General features: G+C 36.0%; 1 protein-coding gene across 1 annotated transcript in view; it reads right to left on the bottom strand.

The window, feature by feature from the left end:
- Positions 1-4,351: 4,351 nt before the first annotated feature.
- Positions 4,352-14,642, bottom strand: part of MAD2L1 (mitotic arrest deficient 2 like 1) — a 30,078-nt gene continuing 19,787 nt past the window's right edge. Inside the window, exon 6 of the mRNA XM_074275275.1 lies at positions 4,352-4,937. The gene's annotated coding sequence lies outside the window, so the exon portion shown is untranslated. The remainder of the gene's footprint in view (positions 4,938-14,642) is intronic.

Here is a 14,642-nt window from a genome sequence, read left to right as displayed (position 1 = left end):
AGAAATGAAAGAGCCCATTCTTCCCATTAATTAATTAATTAGTCAACAAGCATTTCTGTACATTGTAGTAGGTGCTGGGAGTAGAAAGGTAAAAATGGAAAGATCCCTAGCCATATGAGACTTACATTCTATTTGGGAGAAACCACATGAATACAGAGGTGGCATTGATCAATAGAAACCAGAATCATCTAGGTTTTTTGGTCTTCTTGATAAATTAGAAGGCATTAGAATTTGAGTGGCCATACTGGCAATTTGTAAGGATGTAGGGCAAAAACCCTTTTAGATTTTAGGTGAGTTTTGTTTACACATGTAAAGGTCAGAAAGGCTGAACAGTTAGTAGAAATAATGGACTTGTCCCTGGCCTGTCCCTTTCATTACAAACCTCAAGACAGATTAGGATTTCTTTCCTCCTTCTACCTTAACCAATGATATCTTTCAGCAGAAGCACAGGACCACAGGAAATACATATGTGCTTGAGAGAAATATACAAGGATATTTCTTCCTGGACCTCCACCTTTTGTGTCAAGAGAAGTTTGGAATGGGAGAGCTAGCATCATGGGTAGGGATACTCAAAAAGTGAGAGGTCCTAAAACCAAGACACTGAAAGAGTAGCATTCCTGCTAGACCGAGGGGAGAGGCTCTAATTCTTTCAGAAAGAGACTAGCAGTATTATGGCTAAGGACTTCAGTTTAGCCAGCAGCTAGAAAAGGTGAATAAAGTGGACAACAGGATTCTGCCCTGCAGAGAGCAAGTCAGCAAGAGACCACATACTTTGGGCCTAGCAGAACAATATTTCTCACCCAGATGAGGTGGAGACAACACAAATGATAATAGGGACCTAAGTTTATTGGATGGGTGAGGGGAAAAGGAAAGGGAATATGCACATATTAAGTTCCTACTATGTGCCATGCACTATACTAAATACTTTGCAAATAATATCATTTGATCCTCACAACACCCCTGAGAGATAAGTTCTGTTATTACTTTCATTTTACAGGTGAGGAAACTGAGGCAGACAAAAGTTAAGTGATTTGCTCAATCACACAGCTAGTAAGTGTCTGAGGCCAAATTTGAATTCAGGATTTCCTGACTCCAGGCCCCAAACTCTCTCTACTGAATATCTACATCTAGCTGCTTGGGAGATAGAATGTCATCTGTAAGGAATAGCAAGTAAGCTATTTGCCTAGAACATGATATATGTGAAAGAACTTCATGTCATAAGCCTAGAAAGCTGAAGTCAGATTGTGAAGGGTTTTAAAAGCTCATCAGAAAAAAATTAGGATATTTCTAAGTTCATTTCTTCCTGGCTTGTTAGCCCTATTTTCACACTACTAAAGGAACAAGGAGACTTAGTAATATTATCATTGTCTTGCAGATTTTTTCAGTGGCTTCCTTGGAAACTTAATCTTCAGGAAGGCATTTGAAGACAATTTTTTCATCCCAAATCCTATAGTTGCCATACCTAACTCTCTCTTTCCCCTTCCCATCAAGCTCTGAAAATCTGCAAATCCTACTCTAAGTAATTTTCTCAATTTTTCCATTTCTTAGGCCTGGGGAGAATCCAGCATCAAACCTTTCAGAATACACTAATGATAATGAAGATTCAGTAAGCACTTCATGAACAGCTTGGGCCACAGAATCCTGGGATCACTAACTTTTTTCCTCATCTACATCTTTGCACAAAAAGCATAGCTAAATAAGAGGATTCAGGCTCTTCCCTGCTTCTTGCTATCTTCAACAAAAACTAGAAAGAGAAATGAATTTATCCCAGTCAAAGGACAACTTCCATGGATACCTCTTGGGATGGAACATATCACAGGAGGCCATATCCACCTCTTTTCTAATAGTAAGACCTTCATGGTACAGAGGAGCACTGAGTTCAATTTTGCCTCTGAGGCTCACCACTTGTGTGACCTTGGCCTTAATATTCCTGGACCTCAGTTTTTGCCTGTAAAATGAAAGGGTTTTTCCTATTTAACTCCAAATCTATGGTGCTTGGAAACTACAAGGTGTGCTAGGACCTATGTGCTATGATACAAGGAGGATTCTTTTATATGTTGAACACTGAAGTCTAGCCCTAATAAGACTCGGGTGGGTATGTGGCTTAATTTTGTTCATAAAGTTAATAGTCAGATGCTTCTTCTATAATCATAAAATTGTTGTCACCAGTTAGTTTACTATTTATACTAATCCATGCTAGATTTTAAGCTAAATATATGGAAGCTTTGCAAGTAATGAAAACACAATTTAAGCAGTGTACACATTTAAAGGCTGAATGCTTTAGCAGTGGGCTGGCATCTTGGCATTGATGTTCCCAAGAGCTAAAGTCTAATCAGTCTGGCCCACTGAATGCCCAGAATGTGACACAGTCCTGAGAGGCAGAATTCCAATCCCTCTTTGGTAATTGCAGTCATACTTTTGGATACAGATTTTTCTCTTCTGTAGTAGGGATTAGTTGAATCAATAAATGTAGTTGAAACTCCATATGACTTCCTTTTTCTTTTGCATTGTTCCTTAGGGAAGGTATTTTTCCTTTCATACCTGAGCAGTTTGGTTGCTGAAAGAGGGGAGGAAAGTATTTTTGCATAAAAAAAGAAGAAAAAAAATCAATCTGTGAAGTATGTAAGAGATATTGTTCCTTTCGTAGTAAAGATTTTGTTGGCTAAAAGGTGCAGAAAAATAATTAATTAAAATTGTTTTATGTGTTAAAAAAAGCAGTTTTTACATAAAGGAGAATTGATGAGTTTTTAGCCTCACAAAATACCAAGAGATTTTTATTTGATCAAAGCCATGAAGAAAATAGTCATGTAGGACAATATAAATCCAACAATGGGGTAAGACAACCCAGCACTGATGGAGCTGTGTGCAGAAATCTACAAGGAGGCAACACTTGTGAATGATGGTAAGATCAAAGGTATAATTGTAGCTGAGGTAGAGTGGTGAATTAAGAAATCTTAATTCATGAGAAATTTCAACATCATGCAAATTGAGTAGACAAGAGAAATCAGGTGAGGAGGGTATTGGAAGCAGTATCAACATCTGGTTGAAATCCTCTAGTATAAAAGCAAGAGTTGTAATGTGAAAAAAAATTGTGAGCCAGAAATGGAACTCATTGAAGAAAAAAGGAGAATGTCTTAGAGATAGATGCAAATGACTAGGAATTGAAGTGGGGAGGATGGATTTTAATCACACTGATCTCAAAAGAGAAGTGGGTAGAATGATAGTCTGGAAGTGACAGTGGAGAGCAAGGGAGTATTTTCATTCCCCAGCCTTGACTAGTCAGCTGAGGGTTATGAGTAAAATTTCTAATCAACACTATTGTGTTTCACTTTGTCATTATCCTCTCAAAGATGATTGTGAACTAATGGAGATTATCAGTGCTTCATTAGTTTTAGAGCTAAAGAGAATTTTTCTAGTAGGAGATTTGGGAGGACCAGAAGAGCAGCTAGAAAAAAACCAGCTGTGTATGATATATATGTTCCTGAATGAACCAATGACATAAAGGTCTAAAGTTCAAATTTGTGCTTATCCTTACTTAGTTGTTTTCTTACCAGAGTTTTATAAGAGTATGCCCACTTTCTTCCACAGACAGATGAGTAGGAGAATGTGATTTATGTATGGAGTGTAATGTATTGGCTATTCCTGAATTTGTTAGAAATTCATTGAATTATGTTATGAATACATTATGAGTACATTATAAATACATAAATTGAGAAACTGTGGCATACTGATTTTTATTCCTTTTTCTTGTGTCCTGGTGTTCAATTGAGTGAGATGCTTTGTGATCTCTGGATCATAACATACCAAACCTTTCTATTCTCCACTATCTCCTGAAGTTTATCCAAATTCATATTCATTGTTTCCATGACACTATATCTATCCATCTCAACCTCTGCTATCTCCTTTTCTTTTTGCCTTCAATCTTTCCCAACATCAAGGTCTTTTTCCAGTGAGTACTGTCTTTTCATTATGTGGCCAAAGTATTTAAGCTTCAGGTTCAATATCTGACCTTCTAGTAAATAGTCTGAATTAATTTCTTTAAGTATTGAATAATTTGATCACCTTGCTGTCTAAAGGACCCTCAAAAATCTTTTCCAGCACCACAATCTTGCATTTGGAAAAAACTGTGAAATGATACTGCATATGGAAACATAGAATAAAGTTTTGACTTTCAGAGATCCCAATATCTTAAAGTTCAATTATTAATTCAATTACTTTATTGATTCACATTTGTGGATTAGGATCTGAGGAAGACTGCTAATAGTTTTAGAGGTACATTTTATTATTTTATTATTTTTAAGCCCTCACTGGTGTGTTTTACACTCATAATCAACCAGAAGACACATTTAGCTCTTGGCAAAGATATTTACTAAGATGGTACAGTAAAAGACAGGTAGCTAGATGACACAGTAGATAGAGCACCACACTTGGAATCAGAAAGATGTTTCCCCACCTGTAAAATGAGCTGGAGAAGGAATTGTCAAGCTACTTTAGAATCTTTGTCAAGAAAACCCCGAATGGGGCCATGGAAAATCAAACATGACTGAAAATCATAAAAACAGTAGCCACAAAACATTTCCCACATCAACCTGGGGAGCATTCTCACATACTCTAAATGTGTGTCTTTTCTCCCTCAGCTATGGATTGAAATTTTTTCAAATTGAATCTTTAATTGCTGGGTGGCAGCTCTACTTCTGGACATCTCTTTTACAAGATCTATCCCATGGTTATTGGAGAGGAAAAGTTCTCTCTTCCTCCTGTGCCAAGTTCATATACTTCTCAAGGGCTGAATTCTTTCTCCACTGCTGGATCTTGCTTCAAAGTGACTGGATTTTGTTTTTTGAAGAGTCAAGTGCAGACATCACCCATCACTGCCCAGCCATGAGCATTGTTCCTTTCTGACTCAGAGAAATATTCATACTTCATTAAGAAATCACCTGTTAAGAAAACACCTCATTAAGATAATAATGCTTTAACATTTGTGATTACCTATGGTATCAACTATGCTTAGGTAGAATAAGGGAACCCTTTATACTATTATATACTATATATTATATCTTATACTTTTGCATAATCTTGAAGCCCACAAACCAGATTTTTTTTTTTTTTCTGAATACTTCTACTCTTCCATAGCTGGGTGTGTCTGAAGCTTTTCTCTATGCAATTGTCATCCTTTGTTTCTCACATCATTTTTAGCTTTTCAAATGTAATCTACTTCCATGGAATGTCTTAGGTTTCAGCAGCAGCTCTGTAAGGATCTTTTTTTATCAAATTCATCTTTCTCACGCATAACCTAAATGAGGATATATTTTTCCATAACCAGTCCAGTGTCAGCTCTTGGAATATACCTGAGCTCATTCCAAAGTCTATCGCAAATTCCTTGCTAGGTTCTCAATGACCATATAAAACTAGGTTCACTGTAATGAGATCACTGCACACTCATCCTCTCTGCCCTTTTTCAGGCTGCGCTTTTCTCTTTCTAAACCTGTCTCACAGTGTAATATGTACCAGACACCAAAAATCCACAGAGGCAGGCCAAAAGAAAAGGTATTTGTATATGAATTGAGTAATTAATATCCTGTCCTTTTTAAAATAAACTCTAGCTTGGGGTTGTAGGGAAGGAAGTTGGGGGTGGGGTAGAGCAAAAGGGAAGGGATAAGGAAAAGGTAGGGGTAGGAAAAGAGAAGGCAAACTGCCAGAGAGAAGCACAGTGAAGGAGTGGAGATAACATGGAACAGGTAGCCAAGGAGCCCAGAGTCTAAGTGCTGGTTCTGCCACTAGTTCCTGTGTGACTTTAAAGTCACTCTCACCTCTTTGGGCTTTTATTTTCTCGTTTATAAAATGACACATTTGAACTACACGAATTTTAAGAGCTAACAATTTATGCTCCTCTTTCAGGGCTAGTTTCTAATTTATCTCCTTTCAGCTGGATAACTGTGATACCCTCCAAAATGGCTTTTTTTTTTCTAATTTGTTTTCTAATCTGCCTAATCTGTCATATATCTATCATCTATATAGTTGGCAAACTAAACTCTTTAAAATGTAGGACTGATCCTGTAACTCTTGCTCGAAAATTTTCCATAGCTCACTATTGACTTTATGAGGGAACAAGTAGTGATGCCTCAAAAACAAACAAAAAAACAACAAAAAACACCTATTAACTTTTAATATGAAAGCAAACAGGATTTTTAAATTAAAATTTTCATTTATTAAGTACCTACTATTTGTAAGGACTGAGCCTTTTACAAATATTATCTAATTTCAACTCACAATAACCTTAGGAGGGTAGGTGCTAGATTAAAACAATTTCCAATTAATAAAAAAGCTTCTACTTAGGAAAGGAGTCTCCCAAAATGGTGTTTGCTTACAGTTTCAATATGCAATAAACAATAATGACAATGAACTACAATACTTACCTTTCCTTCTGTAAGAAAAAATTAATATAGCAGGAAAGAAACCATACTGAGAGTTTTAAAAATACCTCATTTAATCCTCACAACAATCCTATTAAGTCAGGATTATTCCCATTTTATGGGTGAAGAAACTGAGCCCAACTGAATGTCAGACAGCTAATAAATATCTGAGGTAGAATTTGAACTCAGGTCTTCTTGACTCTAGGTACAGTGTTCTTTCCATGGTACCACTAAGCTGCCATCTTTAAATCCAAAGGATTTTAATTTAGTTCAGTAGGCCAAAGCTGCTGATGTACATTCTTTATCATCTAAAAAGAACACTTATCAGGACTGTTCTACTTGGATAGCCTACTCACACCTACTATATAGCTTTCCATGGTACTTGTGCAATTCTCAACTTTTATGTCATTTTAATGTTATTCATAATTCAGTCTATTTTAAAACTAGAACAATATTAAGGTTAAAAAGATGGGAAGCTTGGGTCATTAAAAGTTCTGTCTAATGCACCCAAAGGTCATTATGCTCCACTCTGCTTTCCTTTTCCTGTTCAATTGTTGACTTAGCTGGAACAGATGGCTCAGTGAATAACTAGGCTCAGTGCTGGGCCTAGACTCAAGAAAATCTGAGTTTGAATTTTGCTTTAGCTTTATTAGTTATGTAACTCTAATCAAGTCATTTAATCCTTTTCACCCTCAGTTTCTACAACATTAAATTGGGATACTAATAGCATATGCTTTACAGGATTATAAGAATAAAATGAGATTACAGGTGGAAATCACCTCACAAATCTTAGAGCACTTGCTATCATTGTCCATGAACAAAATATCTTTGGGGTAGAGGAAGTTCAAAGCCTCTTGAGCTTCTTTTGTAAGCTGGTGTGGTGAATTTAAAGCACTGTCTCCCCTTAAAATGTCATATAGAGGTTGCAATTGATTGGTAGTTAAGCCTAACACTGGACATATCCATTGGATATCTCCTATTAATTTTTGGAAATCATTTAAGGTGTCCAATTTCTCTGTTCTTATACTTCATATCCTAAAGGAAGTGATGCACCAATTCTATGAGAATTACACAGAGGAAGTAAGGTGAGGACATCATCCAATACATGTGTGACCAGAACAGTCATTTGGCTAGTTTCATAACAAGAGCAAGAGACAAGATAATTCAGTCCATTGCTTCCCTGGAATTCACATAAAACTTCCTTCCCCCTCTCTTTTTTCCTTTTCCTCCTTGGAACATATATGTGCTTACCAACAACATTCTTGTCACCATGCTGAAGAGGAGAGGAACCCCTAGTGAATTTGCTTAGTCTAAGAAATGACAACAGCAATGACAGTGGTGATGTGTCAAAGTTTCTACAGAAAATCATGGAAAACACAGATTTGAGTTTGCCAGCATCAGCAGAGAGGGGAATGTTGCCAAACCCTAAAGAAAGGGGGAATCTAGGCAATGCCATCCTGGAATCTAGCTTTCTAGCAGAGAAGAGAGATTTCTTGAGCTTTCAGGCTTTTTTGTTTTTCTTTCAAACTTTGAGACCTGTCCTGAGAATGAAATCCAGATTTGAGAATTTGAAGATTTGAAGAGATGGGGAATGTCTCTGTAAGAAAGAATATTTCCCAAGTGTCATCACTAGAGACTGGATTAATAACAGTAACTGGATTAAAGCCCGACAGATAGAAGGGACCTTGTAAACTCTGCTTTTACAGTGGGTTACTCTAATAGTATAGACCTGTTAGGAAGAGGATTGCCTGTTTAGTAACCCCAAAGTATGTTTGTCTTCCAGAAGTCTGAACGATGAAGGGGTAAAATGAATCTTTGAAGAACTATATAAAAGTCAAGAGGATTATAGGATTTCCAAGAAAAGGTCAGATTGTTGCAGTGCTGGCAGTTATGAATTCATATCCTGATGAGAGCTTATGAACCATGTATATTTTCTATATTTCTTTATGGGATCTCATGAATCCTCTGCACTTTTTCCACTGGTACAGTTTGGCGATATTTGAAACTGGGTCTTCTTTACTGCAAGTCCAATACCATGTTTATAACATGATCCAGTGGTCATGTTATTTCTGGAATAAGTTATCCCTTGCTCCCAATTTAACAAGCCTTTTTAATATCTATCATGTTTTAGACCAGGTATTGGAGTTAAAAAGACCAAAATAACTGAACAGTACCTGCTCTCAAGAAGCTTATATTCTATCAGAGGAGACAAAATTTACACATCAGTGTAATAATTTTGCTTTGGCATAGGAAGTGGCATGATCACTGTTACCATTATTAGTTCCAATCAATCATGTGGAAACTTTGGGTTCTGCAAAGTGTGTGATTTGGGACTAGAGAGTTCATTTTTTGTTATCTCAAAATCTTTTTCCGTGGAATTGGAAGAGATACTAATTCAGGGTATAAAAATCACCTTAGTTTCTCTCTACCTTTGTTTCCCAAAAGGAGAGTGTGGGAAAGTGCTAACTTACTCTATTGCCAACCTCTCCCATCTCCAACTTCCATGGAACCATATAATAGAACATGGCATCCAATGCACATGTCCTGACTAGGCAACCCTGAGCCCAATTTTAGGTTGCATTTTTTGTGTTTATTCTTTACTGACCTTAGTCAAAATACACTTCTCCCTAGATAGATGTATCCAAGTTTGGAGGCAATCTTGTGAAGTCCAGAGGTCCCACTGGATCTATACTGAATGGCAGCAGAGAGGAAATCCTTGACAAATATTCTAACACATTTAGAGATGATGACCGCTAACCAGAAAACTGGCCAAACTCTGTCATTTTTACTGATAGACATACTGGGAGTAGTTTGGATAGTGTAGAAAGGAGGTGAAATGTGATATGTCTAATTAGCAGCCTTGCAAACTCTTCTATTTTCTGATGAGACTGTCAGCAGATTATAATAATAGGATTGTGTTAAATTATTGGATCCTGTTTAAATCATTGGTTGTGCATTCTGAATATTTTATATTTAGCATTTCTTTTGTATGAAGGAATAAATTACATGTCCTATATCAAAATCACATTGGAAATTAAGAGTATCTGTAGCTCTTTTTTGGGGGGGAACACTAGATATGAGCCAAAATCTAAGCTATAAGAAAAATCTTTTCTGGAGCACTGACGTGTGCATGAGGGCTGGTGGTGGAAATCAGAGTACAAGAGGCTAATCTAATCTAAGATCAGGCTCTCTAGGAGTGAACCTAGACTAGACCATGTGCTTAGAGACCAAAAGTTCTCTTGGTGGCAAAGTTAGTGGAATTGTACTCAAGCTCAAATACAAATTACAATATTTTTTTTCCTATAGACTATGGATTATACCCAAGGAATGTGTTAGATTCTATGCTATTTTTTTCTGCTAAATGTTTAGTATTCTTTGTATGGGCAGTAATTGGACACGAAATAGAATTTTCCATTGCGTACTAAATCATGATCTTTTTATATAACTCTATTGGGTTTAAGAATTTCATTCCCTTGTTGGAAAAAAAAGTTTTTTGTATTGGCTTGAAAATGGATATTCTGGGTAGAACCAAGATGGCATAGTATAGGCAGAGAATAAGCTAAACATTCCCTTCAAAATAACTTTAAAATAATTCTTCAAATAAATGTTGGAATGGCAGAACCAACAAAAGGTCAAGGTAAAATATTTTTTCAGCCTAAGACAATTTAGAAGGTCAGCAGGAAAGATCTGACAACAGTACCAGCAATGAACTTTGGGAGGTGGTTGTGAATGTAGCCTCAGGAACAATCTGGCCAGAAATGGTAAGAGGTTGGACAACTGATCAGAAAGAGATTGCAGGGTACCCTCTGCAGGCACTAGGTGCAGCTTGTATTGATTCAGCCCATATACAGTTTTGGGTTATTGTTCCTGGGCAGAAAGGAGTGATTGTGGTCACAAGGAAGGATGGCCCCTTGTCATAATTGTAAGGTAAAGAGGAGTATTAAAGTTCGTGGGTGGCCCCAGAAGAGTAGAGGCCCTGGTCATAGTTCCAGGATGAAAATGAACACTAGAACTTGCTGCTATAGTGGCTTAGGGATCCTTCTTGAGTAAAGATCAAAGTGCAAATCAGGAGGGCAATAAACATGCCTCTTCTTGATTTTACCACCTTGGAAGTGCCACAAAAAAAAAAAAAAAAAAAAATTTACAGGCCCTCAGAACTAGTTCTGAAAACAGCAGCTTGAAAAAGCCTAAAGCTCAGGACAGTGCCTTTCCCTATATAGATGGGCAGAGCCCCACTTTAAAATCAAATTCAAAGTTAAAAAAAATTTTTTTTCAAAAGGCTGGAAAAATGATCAAATGACAACAACAAAAAACAACTTGACCATTAAAAGCTACTATGGCATAAAGAAAGACCAGATAGTTAAAAAGATAAAAATGGGAGAGGAAAAATGGGGAAAGAAATGAAAAGTGATACAAGAAAATTATGAAAAGAGAATTATCAGTTGTTAAAAAAAGGCACAAAAGTACTGAAGAAAATTACACCCTAAACACCAGAATTGGTCTAATGGTACAAAATTCACTGAAGAAAAAGAATTTAAAAGCAGAATCGGACAAATGGAAAAAAAAAAAGATATAAAAACTCACTAAAGAAAATATTGTTTAAAAGTCAGAATTGGGCAAATGGAAGATATGACTTTCTGAGTATCAAGAAATAATAAAACAGTTAAAAGAATAAAAAAATACAAATAAAATGCAAAATATCTTATCAGGAAAACTGACCTGGGAAATAAAATGATGAGAAATTATTTAAGAATTATTTAATTACCTATTAAGCCAAAAAAAAAAAAAAAGAAAAAAAAAAGTAAGCAAAAAAAAAAAAAAAAACAAAAAAAAAAACCAGACTTTTAAAGAGAAACCATCTAAAAAGAAGGCTAAATGAAAGAAAATAAGGTGGAAGGAAATGCACAGTTAGTAGTAATTGTGAACACAAATAGAATCCCATAAAACGCATAGCAGAATGGATTAGAAATCCGAATCCAACAATATGTTGCTTGTAGGAGACAGGACATCATATACAGAGTTAAAATAAAGGGCTAGAGCAGAATCATCTGTGCGCCAGTTCAAGTGAAAAAGGCAGAGGTAGCAATCATGATTTCAAACAAAGCAAAAACAAAAATAGAACTAATTAAAAGAGATGGGGGAAAATTGCATTTTACTAAAAGATGCTAGAAACAATGAAGTAATATCAAAAATTTGTACAAACTTCTCTGAACTCATTTCTCAAACACATAAATCAAACTTAAAAAAAAAAATCAAAGCTATCCACAATCATATGGAAAAAATGTTCTAAATCTCTATTGATTGGAGAAATTAAAATTAAAACAACTATGAGGTGTCACCTCACAGCTATCAGAAATGACAAATGCTTAAGGGAATGAGGGGAAAAAAGTACACTAATAAACTGTTGGTGGAATTATGAACTGGCCCACCCATTCTGAAGAATAATTTGGAATTGTGCCCAAAGAACTATAAAACTGTGCATATTCTTTGACTCAGCAATATTTCTACTAAATCTACAATCCCAAAGAAATAGGAAAAGGACTTATATGTACAAAAAAATTAAAGCAGCCCTTTTTGTGATAGCATAGAATTGGAAGCTGAAGGGATGTCCATTAACTGGGAAATGGCTGAACAAGTTGGAGTACATGATTGTGTTGAAATACTGTTGTGATATAAAAAATGAGGAGGATGGTTTCTGAAAAAAAAAAGGTAAGATCTATTGAATTCATAAAAAGTTAAGTAAGAAGAACTGAAAAATTATTGTGTGCATTGATACTTAACATGTTAACATTGATATTTGGATGAGATATTAAAGATATTTAAGATACATTGACAAAGGTCAAATATGAAACTAAAGTTCCTTTATTTTTAACATTCTTTTTCTTTTAATTTTGAATTTCAAATTTTCTTCCCTCCTTCAAGAATTTGGAACTCAAAATTGAAAGAAAAAGAATGTTAAAAATAAATAATCAACTTATTATTAAAAAGGTATTTTATCAATTCAGAGGAATACAAGCCAAATCCAAAGAAACTATTAAAAAAAAAATTAATGTATGAGATTTCTAGTTAGTTCCATTTAGTTTCTTAAATGTTGAAATTAGTTTCTCCTGTAGGGTTCAGGATTTCACTTATAGACAACACTGTAATTGGAATGAGTCCTACTTAAATTAGCTTTTGCTCCAAGCAAAGGCTAAGGGAAAATAGGTTTCAGGAAAATATTGAGTCTTTGAAGTACTGAAAGATCATACCTTGAAAACTAATAGAGAGTACCATTGTGAGATCTGAGCAGTGGAAGGAGGTATGTTACTCTGACAATAAGATTAAGCCTGCAGTGAAAAAATGCAAAGGAAAATTAGCTCTATTTCTGCCCATGATTAAAGTGTGGTCTAGGAGGAACAGATAGGAATCATCAAAAGAGGATGGAAACTTCAAGGAGAAGACAATGTGGCTGAGTCTAAATGGTAACAGGGAAAGATATCAGCTGTGTGAGAGTGGGAGGATGAAGATGATGAGGGGAGGGGGATGTTGAAACAGAGACCTTTTGGAGATCATCACCAGATCCCTAGGATCATCTGACATCATGCTTAGGCTGAATTAGCCAAGCCCAGATGACTAATTTTGCCAAGAAGCTGTTATGGAATGAGGGAGTATTGGGGTGCTACTATCTCTACAAGGTAATGTTAGAGCTTGTGTAGTTCTGGAGGAATCTTTGCATTAAAAATTCTCTCAGGACTTTCAGTAGCACCACTGCTCTAGAAAGAGCTTTATTTTTAACTTTATTACTGGGCTTTGTCAACATCCAGTTCAATTACAGTAATCACAAAGAGTAGGGGTTTGCATCTGACATGCAGCTGGCATGAGGAAGGTCAGATTGCCAAGAAACTGAGAAGAGGGAGCAAGCCAAGTGTGTGGGCAAATTTGCTGAGAGAATGAATATGTGTGGCTGCATTTATTTTTATAACATTGTCAGTTATCTTTGTTTTCCTCAACGTTATTCTGTGATTTCCCATTGTTGACATCAGAGAGTGTCATGAATGCAACTGTACTATATCATACTTTGGAAGATGCTAGATTGTTCAGTGAAGTCTCCTTTCAGTGCTTTGTTTTTAAGAGTCAAGGTTACAGATAATCCCCCATGCTAGGAGGAGGGAGTCCCCTCCTGCTTCCAAATTTTCCTAATACTGTTGAGGGTATCATTATCTTCCTCAGTACCCAAATTCTTAAGCTTGGTGTCATCCACAACGACTTCCTCTCATTTCACCCACATATGAAAACAGTTGTCAAATATTCTCATTTCTCCCTTCACATTTTCTTTTCCACCCGGTTCAAGTCACTTCTTGGACAAGGCAATAGCCTTCTAATGAGTCCCCCTGACTCAAGTCTCTCTTACCTCTAGTATAAAATAAAAAGTCCTTTTTTTGACAATGAAAATTCATCATGAATTGGTCACTTTCCATCATTTCAGCCTTCTTATGCTTTACTCTTCTCCACGAACACTGTGTACCAGTCTTACTGAACTACTTTCTGTTCTTTCTTATTCAGAACATTTCACTTAATGTCTTCTATCCCCCATGCCCAGAATGCTCTTCTTTCTAATCTCTACCTCTTAGAAATTCTGGCTACTTTCTGGACTCTGCTTAAGGCCCCATTCTATAAGAGGTTTTTCATATTCCCTTAGATGCCAGAAACTTTCCCTCTACAATTATTATCCATCTACTTTAGTATATGCTCATTTTCCTGCATTTTATCCCTATCATTAAAATGTAAGGTTCTTAAAGCAGGTGACAATTTTTTTTTCTTTTTCTTTTTTCTCTTTTGCTTTTATCACTAGTAATTAACATAATGCATGGCACTTAAAGATTAATAAATGTTTTTGGTTGGCTGATGGTAGACAGGGTGTGAAGCATTTATCTTATCTATTATCCTCTCTAGTAAATAATGTACTTTAGTTACTTAACTTTGGCCTGAAAATGCTCACCTGGTATTTAAAAAATGCACTTGGGATCCAATTTCTTATTTTGCTTCAGAAATGAACAAGATTTTTTCTCTAAGCTGGTCTAAATTAATATCCATGCTCTCTGATTCCCAGAGACATAGTCAAAGTGCTGAAAACAGGAATGCTTGTAGAAACCTGCCTTATTTGCTTATCTTTGTTACGCACAGAAGCAAAGGGGGGAGGGGTCCAATGTTCCCCCTGTACGTTTGAAGATATACCTTGGAGAAACTAAA

The sequence above is a fragment of the Sminthopsis crassicaudata genome, chromosome 6 (genome assembly GCF_048593235.1).
Source record: "Sminthopsis crassicaudata isolate SCR6 chromosome 6, ASM4859323v1, whole genome shotgun sequence".
Classification (NCBI taxonomy): Eukaryota; Metazoa; Chordata; class Mammalia; order Dasyuromorphia; family Dasyuridae; genus Sminthopsis; species Sminthopsis crassicaudata.
Note: the sequence above shows the minus strand (reverse complement) of the source record. Positions and strands in the feature narration are given on the sequence as shown.